The sequence below is a fragment of the Papio anubis genome, chromosome 15, assembly GCF_008728515.1.
Source record: "Papio anubis isolate 15944 chromosome 15, Panubis1.0, whole genome shotgun sequence".
Taxonomy (NCBI): Eukaryota; Metazoa; Chordata; class Mammalia; order Primates; family Cercopithecidae; genus Papio; species Papio anubis.
The window spans coordinates 527,385-541,654 of record NC_044990.1 but is presented as its reverse complement, the minus strand read 5'-3'; the positions used below and the strand labels follow the sequence as shown (position 1 = coordinate 541,654).

Genomic DNA, 14,270 nt, shown 5'->3' with positions numbered 1-14,270 from the left:
CAACTAAACTATTGGGTTATTCTTTGTTGTAGACATTAAGAATTTTCAGTAGTAATAAGGCTGGGAGCATGACTGTGGCATTTTAAAACCGGATTTGAGTGGGAAGAATGATCCAAGACAAAAATCAAGATTAAACAAAGAAAGAAGAGGCAAAAACAACCAACTGCTTTTCACTGACTGTATGACTGGGTCACTTTACCATTAGAAGGCCAGGAGCCTGGCTTTTTCATCCTTTAAGTCATGAATGGTGCTAAGTCATTATACCTAGTTCCTCTCTGGCAAACAATATGCTATGAAATTAACAGTCAGACTTTAGTGAGTAGTCCTTTCTTTAAAAATAGACTTCCTTAGATAAACTGCGCTTTAGTTCATACGCTGCCATTGGGGCCTGTGATAGTAGGAGCACAACTTGAAATGCCTCATGGTTTCCTGTATACTACATATTAATCCCAACTTGCTAATGGCTGCAGTTTTTATGGTGTGAGTGGACACAGGACTCTTTCATCAGGGTAATTTATAGTCCAATGTCCATTTGTTTTGGAACAGATTGAAATTGCTGGCAGACTCAATTTGTAATTTGCAAGTAAGAAATCTTGCAAGCCTGGTTTCAAAGTGTGATTTTGGGTTAAAGTGTAAGTACACGGTGTAGTCACAATCTAGGATCTAAAGATCCTGTCCAAAGGCCATGAGGATGATTTCCCTGGACTTGACTGGTGACAGTTAGAAAAATAGTGTTTTTCATATTAAAGAATATGGGTCTCGGCCGGGCGCGGAAGCTCATGCCTGTAATCCCAGCACTCTGGGAGGCCGAGGTGGGCAGATCACGAGGTCAGGAGATCGAGACCAGCCTGGCTAACACGGTGAAACCCTTCTCTACTAAAAATACAAAAAATAAGCCGGGCGTGGTGGTGGGCACCTGTAATCCCAGCTACTCGGGAGGCTGACACAGCAGAATGGCGTGAACCTGGGAGGTGGAGCTTGCAGTGAGCCGAGATCGTGCCACTGCACTCCAGCCTGGGCGACAGAGCAAGACTTGGTCTCAAAAAAAAAAAAAAGAAAAGAATATGGGTTTCACTTAGGTGACTGTTAAAGGAGACAGTACAGTACATTTGATGCAGTATAGGTGAAGTTGGGCCGACCTACTGTCTTTCTTACATGTTTTTTGTTTGTTTGTTAGAGACAGAGTCTCTTGTCACCCAGGCTGGAGCGCAGTGGCGCCATCTTAGCTCACTGCAACCTCCACCTCCTGGGTTCAAGCGATTCTCGTGCCTCAGCCTCCCGAGTAGCTGGGATTACAGGCGCCTGCCAGCACGCCCGGCTAATTTTTGCATTTTTAGTTAAGAAGGGGTTTCACCATGTTGGCCATGACCGGTCTCGAACTCCTGACCTCAAGTGATCCACCCATCTCGGCCTCCCAAAGTGCTGGAATCCATCTCAAAAAAAAAAGAAAAAGAAAAAAAGACCACCATTATGTGGTGTTTTGTTACAGCAGCCCTAGAAAACTTGTATACCAGGGACTAGGGAAAGCTTCCTAGAGAAAGGAATGGCTAGGCTAAGAGGACTGTAGGAAAGCCCATTTTAGGACAAGAGAATAGCATGTGTGAAGGCCTAGAGGTGAGAGAGGTTATGGTACTTTGCAGTGACTTGAAACATGCGAAGTATGGCTGAAGCACAGTAAACAAGACAGGAGGCAAAGGGAAATATCAGGGACAGTTAAACTTCAATGGGTAGCTATCATTTTTGGCTGCGCAATATCTGAACACATTTTCCACTTTATGAGAATCCTAGGTTAAAGCAAGCAGATACCGCGTCTTTGAGCTCCTAGCAGCTACAACACAGTACACTGACCTACACACAGCCCGCTTGTGTTCCTATCCAGGACTCTGACTTGGGAGGTAGGCAGATAAAGGGGAGGATGGTTAGAAATTGTTCACAGAGCCTGTCGGAGATCCCTGTGTCCAATGGGGCAGAAAGTGCCCGATAAAAGAGTGCAGCTGTGTGGCAACCAGTGTCCAATGGCAAGATGGCAGGTGTCAAGTGGAGATCCTGCCCACAGCCACTGACTAAGCGGGGTGACCAATTTGTCCTGAGGAAACTGGGAGGACTGGTCTCTGCCACATGAGCAGATGGTTTCTGTGTTAGGGTTTTGACTGTGCCTTACCTCCCTGAGCTTCTGGTGTTTTTCCAAGCCTGTTCCTTAGCCTTCTGGACAATTCTATGAGTTATTTGATATCTTTCCAAAAAGACTCCTTTTCTGCTTAATCAACAAGAATTGGCTTTTCTTGGCTGAAACAAAGAATCCTGAGTAGTGCCACAGGGGTCAGTCATACTGTGAAGGGCCTTCTAAGCCACACTATGGAGTTTAGACTTTGTCCAAACGTCAAGGCAGAGTCGGGAGGAGGGACTGTGTAGAGAATCCACTGAGTGAGAGCAAGCTGGAAGACAGAAGAGTAGAGAGAAAACAGTGAGAAAAGGCAGGAGGCTGTGGTAACAGGGCAGGTGAGAGAAGAGGCTGCCTAGACCCTCTAGGTTGTAGGGGGAAGGAGAGAGGTGCAATGATTGGAGAGAAATGCAGCAGGTTGGGTCAAATTATTGATGAACATCAGACAGCCAAGACCCAAAAACATTGACCCTAAAACCACGAGAGCATCAGCCTCATGTAGGAAACCAGCCTGCAGGGGCCCATCCTCCACCACCTTTGCTGAATAGATGTTCCCAGGCTGGTGCTCACTCATTGCTGGCTGCAACTGCATCACCAGCTGACCTGGGTGAAAAAGGAGTGACGAGCCTCTTGCCAGAGCCACTGAGCCTCACTTGCAGGCCATAGCCATATTCTGTTAGAAGTGTATGTCAGGTCTACCTCCACCTCCTTTCACACCTCTGTTGTCCTTGGTCACCACCCAGACTACAGGTCATTCTGGTCAGCAACGTACCCTGGTTCAATCCCTGCCAAAGGCCACTGGAATTTGTTTTGTGATTAGCAGATACCCCGTATCTTCCACTTGTTTCCCGAATATTCTCCCCACCTCTCCTTTCACAGAAAACTGGTAGTCTTTTGAGGATACTGCTTCCCTTGGAGTCCTATCAGGTCTAGGTTATTGATTTTCTCACAGCTCAGGGATGTCTGAGTCAGAAGGCAGGGTTGGTGGTTTCTCCTCGGTTTTTCCACCCACTTGCAGATTTTCTGCAGCTGTGAATCTTGGGCCATCTGGTATACCGTTTACCAAATCTCTTCCAACTTCCTCTTTGCTTTCCCTCAGTCTTTGCCACCTGGCTCACAGAGACCTCTCCACTTATTCCAGTGGCTTCAAACCTTGGACTCCTTATCTCAAATGGCCTCCTCCAGACCACACCCATCGTCAAACCCTGAACCTTGTCACCAGCTCAAAACTGTTCCACTTCCACGATCACTAATTCAAAACGCCGAAGTGACTATTGCAACTGTTTTAACTTCATCAGGACCTCTAATCTAACTCCTCCACCTTCTTCCTGTTCATTAGCCCCATTCATTTCTTATATTTATATTAAATTAATATAAATAATAAAATACATTTAATACAAATTGTCATTTATATTAAATTTCATGTCTTTGATAATAACAGAGTCCTTTCTCTGCAACTGCCCAACAAATTCCAACCTTGGGTACATTTCCCCATCTGTCTTTTCCATGTCTGTACCTGATGAAGACCAGTGGAAAAAATAGGGTTACGAGAGTACCAGACAAGGCTTCACTATAAACTCACAATTGTTGGTGTCAATTGAGCACCTAAACTTACCAAGCAATGTTACTGTATTTCTCTAGTTAGCATCTCTCCTCTTCTCTGCTTATTCTAGACCTTCTCCACCTTTTTTCAACCTTGGAACCTCTTCCATTCTCCTCCCTCATAGCCATCTCCCCCGTACCTTCGAACTTTTTCGACTGGATTATTTCCAGGAGTATTAAAACATGCTCTAATTATCTTCCATTTTTAAAACAAACCAACAAGAACTCTCGACCTCCTGACCTCGTGTTTCGCCCGCCTCGGCCTCCCAAAGTGCTGGGATTACAGGCGTGAGCCACCACGCCCGGCCCGACTTTTTTGTTTTTTAATTCAGAGTGCCAGAATTCAAGTGACACATTTTCTTCCTTTAGCTTCTATTACCTTCACTTTCCTGGTTTTGCTCAAATATGTCTGACCATTAAACAGAATCATCAGGGGCTCCTCTTCTACAAAATCTTTTTTTTTTTTTTTTTTTTTAAGATGGAGTCTCGCTCTGTTGCCCAGGCTGGAGTTCGATGGCACAATATCAGCTCACTGCAACGTCCGCCTCCCTGGTTCACATAATTCTCCTGCCTCAGCCTCCCAAGTAGCTGGGACTACAGGCACCCACCACCATGCCTGGCCAATTTTTTGTATTTTTAGAAGAGATGGGGTTTCACCGTGTTAGCCAGGATGGTCTGATCTCCTGACCTCATGATCTGCCCGACTCAGCCTCCCAAAGTGCCAGGATTACAGGTGTGAGCCACTGCACCCGGCCTACAACATCTTTAAATATTACTTTTTCATGACTCAATTTTAGACTCTCTTTTCCTGCCCCTCTATATCCTCCTTCACTGTAAGCAATCTCACTCACTCTTAGGTTTAAATCCATCTGTTTTAGGAGCTAGCGAATAACAACTGTGTATCTCTAGATGGGATCTTTCTTTTTCTTTTTCTTTTTCTGACAGAGTCTTGCTCTGTCACCCAGGCTGGAGTGCAGTGGCACAATCTTGGCTCACTGCAACCTCCCGGGTTCAAGTGATTCTTCTGCCTCAATCTCTTGAGCAGCTGGGACTACAGGCACGTGCCATCACGCCTGGCTAATTTTTGTATTTTTAGTAGACATGGGGTTTTACCATGTTGGCCAGGCTTGTCTCAAACTCCTGACCTCATGATCCGCCCGCCTCAGCCTCCCAAAGTGCTGGGATTATAGGCATCAGTCACCGCGCCCGGCCTCTTTTTCTTTTTAAGAGATAGTCTTCACTCTGTTGTCCAGGCTGGAGTACAGTGGCATGATCATAGCTCAACACAGCTTCCAAACTCCTGGGCTTAAGGGATCCTCCTACCTCAGCCTCCTGAGTAGCTAAGACTACAAGTGTGGACCATTACATATTGCTCATTTTTATTTATATGTAGAGACAGGGTCTTGCTATGCTGCCCAGGCTGGTCTCGGACTCCTGGCCTCAAGCAATCCTCCTACCTTGGCACCAAAGTGCAGGTACAGATGTGAGCTACCATATCAGGCCTAAGGATCTTTTCACTGAGCTTTATTAATACAACTGTATATACTCAGCAGCTGCCTAGTCAACAGCTCTATTTGCATATTTTACAGGCATCTGAAACTCAACATATTCAAAACTAAACTTATTTTCTCTCTCAAACTTGCTTCTCTTCCAGTATTCTCCATATTAATACATGGTGCTAGCATTCATCCCATTACTCATGCCAAACTTGGGATTCATGCTTGCTGCTTATTACCCATTCACCCCCAACTCTCTATATAATTAATTACAAGTCCTGACAATTCATTCAATAAACATTTATTGACAGCCAACTAGTTCCAGGCACTTTCCAAAAGTACTGGAGATACAGTCTAGAACAAAAAAGACAAACACGCCTGCTCTCTGTGGAGCTCGTATTTCAGTAATAAAAGCTAGGTGACCCTAACATGTTGCCTGGCAATAATAGGTGTGTTCATTAAATGCTAGCTACATTCCGAGGTTTAACATGAACGTGACTGAGCACTCCATGGGCAAGTAACTGTATCACACCCAAAGAGCAACCAAGCTGAGGCCCAGGAGCGGTGGCTCATGCCTGTAATCCCAGCACTTTGGGAGGCAGAGGCGGGCGGATCACACGAGGTCAGGAGTTCGAGACCAGCCTGGCCAACATGATGAAACCCCATTTCTACTAAAAATACAAACAATAGCCAGGTGTGCTGGCTCACGCCCGTAGTCCCAGCTACTCGGGAGGCTGAGGTAGCAGAATCGTTTGTACCTGGGAGGCAGAGGTTGCAGTGAGCCGAGATGGCACCACTATACTCCAGCCTGGGTGACAGAGTGAGACTCTGCCTCAAAAAAAAAAAAAAAAAAAAAACACACACACACACAAAAACGCAACCAAGTTGAAATAACTTTGTACCTAATTTAAAAAAATTATTTGAGGGGACTGAACATTTATAGTTTGGAGATCCAGGAATGATGCAAATTGTCTCTATAGAGGGAGAGTAACTTGAAATAAGGCTCCCCAGTATTCACTAATTAATTCAACAAATATTTCTTGAACAACTGCTACGAGCTGGGTACAGTATACCTAGATACTATTCAGAATCGTGTTAGATTTTACCCTACCTGCAAGCTAACAAGCTCATCTAACAGTTCCACGAATGATGGCAGAAAACACCTGAGTCAGAGAGGGCTTTATTTTTCACAACACAGCCAGCAGCCTGGGCTTCATATTCCCTTTGGTTCACCTTGCTCTTCCAAGTCCCATGGGGACAATCCAGGTGCATGCTGCACACGTGATTGGTTTTACTGCCCAGGTACACCAAGTTCAGGAAAGCCCAATCTTCCACAATGAACTGCAAGCCAACATGCTCAGTCTTTGCCACGGAGGGTGACATTATCTTTATTAAACTGAACAGCAACAAACCTGTCTTTTGTTCCAGAAGGAAACAATTATCTTAATCTTCCAAAGCTCTTCCTTGAAAAGGTGTATTAATCAGAGTTCCCTATAGAAACAGATCTAATAGGATGCATATTGCAGAGAGAGATTTATTTGAAGGAATTGACACGCAATTGGAGGCTGGTGTTTGATATGAGTTCCACAGTTCTCTTCAAAGAATCAATATGTCAATATGTTCAATTATTTGTCTTCTACTTTTAAACTTAAGTTCTGGCCAGGCATGGTGGCTCACGCCTGTAATCCCAGTACTTTGGGAGGCCAAGGCAGGCGGATCACGAGGTCTGGAGATCAAGACCATCCTGGCTAACACAGTGAAACCCCTCTCTACTAAAAATATAAAAAATAAGCTGGGCGTGGTGGTGGGCGCCTGTAGTCTCAGCTATTCCGGAGGCTGAGGCAGGAGAACCCAGGAGGCGGAGCTTGCAGTGAGCCAAGATCCTGCCACTGCACTCCAGCCTAGACTACAGAGTGAGACTGTCTTAAATAAAAAACAAACAAACAAACAACAAACAACTTCCTCCTCAAGCAATCTTTATCAATTACCTGCTCTGCCCCATTCATTCTCCACCCTGACTCATTCCGATTTCCTGCTCTGCCATAACCATATTTCCCAGCAGACCACTTACCCCGTCACTCTCTTTAAATTAGCCAATCGGAATTAGTTTAGCCTGTGCGGTCTAACGTTAGCCAACAGGGGAAGGACACAGCAGCAGGGCCACGAATAAGAACCCCTTCCCCTCCCTTGTCCAGGTGTGCTCCCACCATTGCTCCATCTGTAAGGGCGCACCCTTCTACAGAAGCAAATTGCCTTGCTGAGAAGAAAAAAAGAAAATTTTATATTCAAGTGCTATTTCTTTTGCAGCAGCAAAAGTTTATAAACACTGGCAAGCCTAAAATTTGCAGGTCAGGCTAGAGACCCAAGAAAGAGCTGAAGGCAGTCTGGGGGCAGGATTCCTTCTTCCTCAGAGGACCTTAGTCTTTTCTCTTATGACCTTCCCTTGACTGGACGAGATCCATGCACATTGTGGAGGACCAACTGCTTTACTCAAGTCTAATTTAACTGTTAATCATATTTTAAAAAATACCTTCTAGACTGGTGTTTGACCAAAAACTGGGTTGCACACACAAACCCAGTTGACACATAAAACTAGCCATCGTAATAGTCCAGAACAAAGACAGTGTCTCTGCTCCCAAAACATGGGAAAGTGCAGGGGACCCATGAGAATTGTCTCCCAACACTACTTTTTTTTGGCAAAGGTGGGGGAAGGAGTTTCGCTCGTGGCCCAGGCTGGAGTGCAATGCCGCGATCTCGGCTCACTGCAACCTCCGCCTTCCAGCGATTCTCCTGCCTCAGCCTCCTGAGTAGCTGGGATTGATTACAGGGGCCCGCCACCTCGCCCAGCTAATTTTTCTATTTTCAGTAGAGACAGGGTTTCACCACATTGGCCAGGCTGGTCTCCAACTCCTGACCTCAGGTGATCCGCCCGCCTCAGCCTCCCAAAGTGCTGGGATTATAGGCATGAGCCACTGTGCCCAGCCAACACTGCTTATTTTTTAAAAAAACCATTAATTACTGGTGTCTTTAGACTCTGTCTCCCCCCACACCCCCAACATTTACTTTTAAAATTTAAGACAAAACGAAACATTAAACAATTATGAATTTAATTCCCCATTTATATTACATTTATTAAGCTTTACACTACGACCCACGTTCTAGGTGGTTGGGACACAATGGATACAGTTTTATCCCTCTCTAGTAAATAAAACTGACGCCTTAAGCGCTACAATCAAGGCGCGCACGGGGTGCTACAGAACAATACGCAGACAGGAGGAGGTGGGGGGAAAGGTGAGACTTCCCAGGCACGTGTCATCCGAGAATAACTTTTACACTGGGTGACTAGGCGAGTTAGTGACTGCGCGGAAAATGGGCTTCCAAGGCTCACAAGGCTCGAGCTGCGGCTCCGCGAGCTATTTCACAGTAAGCTTCCTACCATCCTTTGGGCATCTGCTTTACGGACAAGTTTATCAGGATTTAAATGATCTTGGTTGCAGATCCTTCCCCTTCCTCACAGAGGCCGCCAGCCCGGAGCCCCTCCAGGCCCTCCTCCCTCCTGCATATACTAGCCGCCAGCCTTTCCCTCCCCGCCCTTCTCACAGGCCGCCCCCAGCCTCCCAGCCCCCCGGGTTCCCTTCCCCGGGAGGCCCCGGCCTCCCTGCCCTCTCCTCCGCCGCTCTCCCCGCATCGCCCGGCTTCCCGCAAGCCGCTGGCACAGTCCCCTCCACACCCTCCGCGCACCGCCGCTCCTTTCCCTCCACACCCCCCGCGCACCGCCGCTCCTTTCCACCAGGGGCTACCTGGCTCCCCCTTCTCTGACCCGCCGTTCTCCGCCCCCACCCACTTCCCGCCGCGCTCCCTCCGCCCCCGCGCTTCCGGCCCCGCCCGCCCCCGCGCGGAGGACTGTGGGAGCGGCTTCCTTGGATTCCGCGTTTGGCAACCGCTCGGCGTCGCGCTTTGACCAACCGCCGCGTCCTCCCTGAGCCCGACTCACTGTCGCCCGCTTCCCTCAGCGTGAGGTAGGAGAAGGGCGCTGGGGCCTAGTGCTTCAGGGCCCCTGGCGGCCGTGCCCCCGCGGCGTCCTGTGCGCCGAGCCCCGCCGACCGCCTCTTCGCGCGGCTCCCGCCCGCCCCTGCCCACCCCGGGGCGGTGTGAGGCGGGGCCCCGAATGGACTCGGCCTGCCCCTGGCTTTTCTCCCGCTGGGGCCCGAGTGCGTCCCTCAGGCGCCCGAGTTGTCCACGCAGAAACGTGGGCGTTGCTTCTCACGTCGGCGTCCCCAGGCCTTTCTTGCTCCTCTGAACTGGGACGGGCGTCGCGGGCCGTTTGGCCGTGGCTGTCCCAAGTCCCAGGCGCGGCTGACGGGAAACTTCAGACCCGGCTGGACCCCTGCGCCGGCTCTGGAATCGCGCAGCGGAGACGGTGCACGTCGCTCTTGCGTTTTCTCGTTAGGTAAAGCACTTGAAATTGCCTGATACAAGTTGAATCAGGAGTAAAGATAAAAGTACACAACAGAATGCAGAAAGCGCGTACTTAGCCTCACAAAGATGGAAGCATTCCAGAAACGTGAAGTACTGTTGTCCCAAGATTTTTTTTTTTTTTTTTTTTTTTTTAAGACGGAGTTTCATTCTTTGTTGCCCAGGCTGGAGAGCAATGGTGCGATCTCGGCCCACCGAAACCTCCGCCTCCCGGGTTCAAGTGATTCTCCCGCCTCAGCCTCCCATGTAGCTGGGATTACAGGCATAGGCCACCACGCCTGGCTAATTTTTGTATTTTTAGTAGAGACGGGGTTTCTCCATGTTGGTCAGGCTGGTCTCGAACTCCTGACCTCAGGTGATCCGCCCGCCTCGGCCTGCCAAAGTGCTGGGATTACAGGAGCGAGCCACCGCGCCCAGCCGTCCCAAGATTCTTTCTAAGCCTAGAATTACACTTTTACTAGTCCGATTTTCTGGTTGTGAGTTATTTAATTAATTAATTTATTTATTTATTTTCCTTGAGAAACTGCAGTAGGCTTCTTGGAAGTAGACCAAGGGTGTCCAATCGTTTGGCTTCCCAGGGCCACATCGGAAGAATTGTCTTTGGGCCACACATAAAATACACAAACACTAAGATAGCTGATGAGCTGTAAAAAAATCGCAAAAAAATCTCATAATGCTTTCAGAAAGTTTACGAATTTCTGTTGGGCGGCATTCAAAGCCGTCCTGTGCCACGTGCGGGCCGGGGTTGGAAAAGCTTGAAGTAGACTGTCCATCATAGTCAGTAGAAGAGTATTAGAAAACATAGCTTAAAAAAAAAAAAAGGCTTTACTAGCATTTAATTTATATTAAATATAGGTGGCATTATCCTCAGATTATTTCAACATGGAAGGTTTGTTACATGTATAAGCTGTTTTGGAAATAGCCTGGAGAATCCAGAAACCCTGGGTTGTATAACAACAGTTGTTCTGCCACCCATAGCTATTAGCCATGCTTGATTCCCTTCACTTTTCCTGGCCTCACTTTCCACATCTTTTAACATTTGTATATTCCGCAAGATGTCTATTCAATTAAAATCTCAAGTCAAACCTTTTAAAAATCTGGTTACAACCTAGCAGAAAGGATTTCTCATTCTAAAAGTTGCTTCTTTCTATAACTTATGTGTCAACTAAACTGACTTAAATAGGGTTCATAATCCGAAATTATGGTTCAGAATAGTGGTTCTCAAAGTGTGGTCCCCAGACCAGCAGCCTCAGCATCACTTGGGTTTGAGAACCACTGGTTTAATATTATCTGAGCTAAAACTTTTAATTAAAAATATTTTATATATCTTTTACCACTGACTTTTAATACCTTTTGAAGCTATTTTGAAATGACCATTTCTATGTGGGTGACATTTGCCCTTACAGTAGTTAATTTTCATTTCAAAAAATTATGAGAAATTAACTCAAAATTGATCAGTGACTTAAATATAAGAGCTAAAACTATAAAACTATTAAAAAAAATCCACAGGTATAAATATTCTTGACCTTGGATTAGGCAATTCTTTCTTACATATGATACCAAAAGTACATGCAACCAAAGAAAAAATAAATTGTATATCATCAACATTTAAAACATTTGTGCTTCAAAGTATACTACAAAGAATGTAAAATGATGAGGCATAGGATGGGGAAAGTATTTGTAAATCATTTATATAATGTTTAGAATCCAGAATATGTTGAGGATCTTTATAATTCATGTGATAACCTGATTTTTAGGAATGAGCAGGCTGGGCATCGTGGCTCACGCCTGTAATCTCAGCACTTTGGGAGGCCGAGGCGGGTGGGTCACGAGGTCAGGAGATCAAGACCATCCCGGCTAACATGGTGAAACCCCGTCTTTACTAAAAATACAAACAAAAACAAAAACAAAAACAAAAATTTGCTGGATGTGGTGGCGGGCACCTGTAGTCCCAGCTACTCGGGAGACTGAGGCAGGAGAATGGCATAAAACTGGGAGGCGGAGCTTGCAGTGAGCCGAGATTGCGCCACTGCACTGTAGCCTAGGTGACAGAGTGAGATTCTGTCTCAAAAAAAAAAAAAAAAAAAAGTGAGCAGAAGATCGGAACAGACATTTCTCCAAAGAGATACAGAAATGGGTAATAAGATGAAAAGATGTTCAACATCATTAGTCATCAGGGGAATGCAAGTCAATACTACAATGGGATACCATTTCATACTCACTAGAATTGCTATAATCAGAAACAGGAACAATAACAAGTGTTGGCTAGGACATGGATAAATTGGAACCTTCATACATTGCAGGTGGGATGTAAAATATGCAGCCACTTTGGAAAACAGTCTAGCTGTTCTTCCAAAAGTTAAACATAGAGTTACTATATAATCCAGCAATTCCTTTCCTAGATATATTCCCAATAGAACTGAACATATATATCCATGCTAAAACTTGTACACACACGTTCATAGTGATGTTATTCATAAAAGTCAAAAAATGGAAACAATCCAAACGTCCGTTAACTAATGAATGGATAAGCAAAATGTTGTAGATGTATTATTTAGCCATAAAAAGTAATGAAATATTGATACATACTACTGCATGGATGAACCTTGAAAGCATTATGCTAAGTGAAAGAGACCAGACACAAAAGGCTACATATTGTGTAATTTCCTTAACATGAAATGTCCGGAATTGGCAAATCCATAGAGACAAAATAGATTAATGGTTGCCAGGGACTGGGGAAAGGGAAGGGAGGCATGGAGAGCTGCTAACAGGCCCCATATTTCTTTATTGGGATGATGAAAATGTTCTGGAATTACATACTGGGGATGGTTGCACAGCCTTGTGAATATACTAAAAACCACTGAATTACGTACCTTGAAAAGTTAAATTGTATAGTATACAAACTATAGCTCAAAAACTAATTTTGTTAGTACTTAAAATATGTAAATAATTTTTAAAGGTTGTGAGAAGCCACATATATATGGTATTATGCTGAGAAAAAGATTAAGCTGAAAATTTATTTTTTTATTTTTATTTTTATTTATTTATTTTTTGAGACGGAGTCTGGCTGTGTCACCCAGGCCGGAGTGCAGTGGCGCAATCTCAGCCTACTGCAACCTCTGCCTCCCAGGTTCAGGCAATTCCCCTGCCTCAGCCTCCCGAGTAGCTGGGATTACAGGTGCCTGCCATCATGCCTGGCTAATTTTTTGTATTTTTAGTAGAGATGGGGTTTCACCATATTAGCCAGGATGGTCTCGATCTCCTGACCTCGTGATCCACCCGCCTCAGCCTCCCAAAGTGCTGAGATTATAGGCGTGAGCCACTGTGCCCGGCCTAACCTGAAAATTTCTTAGGAATTTGCTGGTGAACTTAAAATGTACAGGTCTTAAAGAAAATATATATTTGCCTTAAAGAAAATACATTTCTTAGATACTAGCAATACTACATTTCTTGGGTAATTAGCCCTCCTCCACCTCCCACCCCTCAAATTGCCTAAAATATTGACTTGATTTGAATGATACTTCCAGGAATCCTTGCCAGATTCTTTAGTAATTATTAGATTTACAGTATATCTATATGGTAGTTTCATTTCTCCCATGCTTCTGTCCAAGTCAAAATGTAGAGATGAATCTTGAAATTTTACCTTTTTTTTTTTTTTTTTTTTTTTGAGATGGAGTCTTGCTCTGTTGCCCAGGCTGGAGTGCGGTGGCGCGATCTTGGCTCACTGTGAGCTCTGCCTTCCGGGTTCACGCCATTCTCCTGCCTCACCCTCCCAAGTAGCCGGGACTACAGGCGCTTGCCACCATGCCTGGCTAATTTTTTGTATTTTTTAGTAGAGACAGGGTTTCACCGCGTTAGCCAGGATGGTCTCAATCTCCTGACCTCGTGATCTGCCCACCTCAGCCTCCCAAAGTGCTGGGATTACAGGCATGAGCCACTACACCCAGCTGAAATTTAAATTTAAAATTGTGTAATTTCCTTAACATGAAATGTCCAGAATTGGCAAATCCATAGAGACAGAAAATACATTAATGGTTACCAGGGACTGGGGAAAGGGAAGGGAGGCATGGAGAGCTGCCATTAGAAGAAATTTATTTTTATTCTTCCCAAATAAAAATGTAATTACATTTTTATTTGGGAAGAAAGAATTGCAGTTTGAGGACCAGGTAGTCTTTGGTATGTCCAAAGAACAAAGAGAAAGTTTTTTTATCAAAAGGAGAAATGTTATGTAGTGCTCTTTGAGAAAGTTCACTGAAACTAGTGAGGTTCTGGGAAGCTGGCAAGTTCTAATTGGTGGGTAGCTGTGGTGGCCAGAATTAGTCCTATGTTTGCAGCAAGTTGTCTCAGCAGCTATAAATAAAATTGGCCTCAGGTTATAGCAGCCAATTTCAGCAGCCACTCTTTAAGCAATGTCGTGCGTCCTGAGTGCCTCCCCACCAACACACCCCAGCTTCTTGACTCTGTTTTAGTTGGGTGTGAGAAGAATGACTCAATTTGTATAATCAGCTTTTACTCTTCTGTTTCACTTTGCTTTG

At 45.3% G+C, this 14,270-nt stretch overlaps 1 protein-coding gene across 8 annotated transcripts in view; it reads left to right on the top strand.

Annotated features, from left to right (window-relative positions):
- The first annotated feature begins 9,095 nt into the window (after positions 1–9,095).
- IFT88 (intraflagellar transport 88) overlaps positions 9,096–14,270 on the top strand; it is a 120,795-nt gene continuing 115,620 nt past the window's right edge. For 3 of the 8 annotated variants that reach the window (XM_009191593.4, XM_021929455.2, XM_009191590.4), the window contains exon 1: positions 9,153–9,278. The gene's annotated coding sequence lies outside the window, so the exon portion shown is untranslated. Of the gene's footprint in view, positions 9,279–9,384; positions 9,710–14,270 lie in introns of those variants that run through there. The other 5 variants (XM_003913644.3, XM_009191591.2, XM_003913645.5 and 2 more) reach the window with 5 other exon arrangements.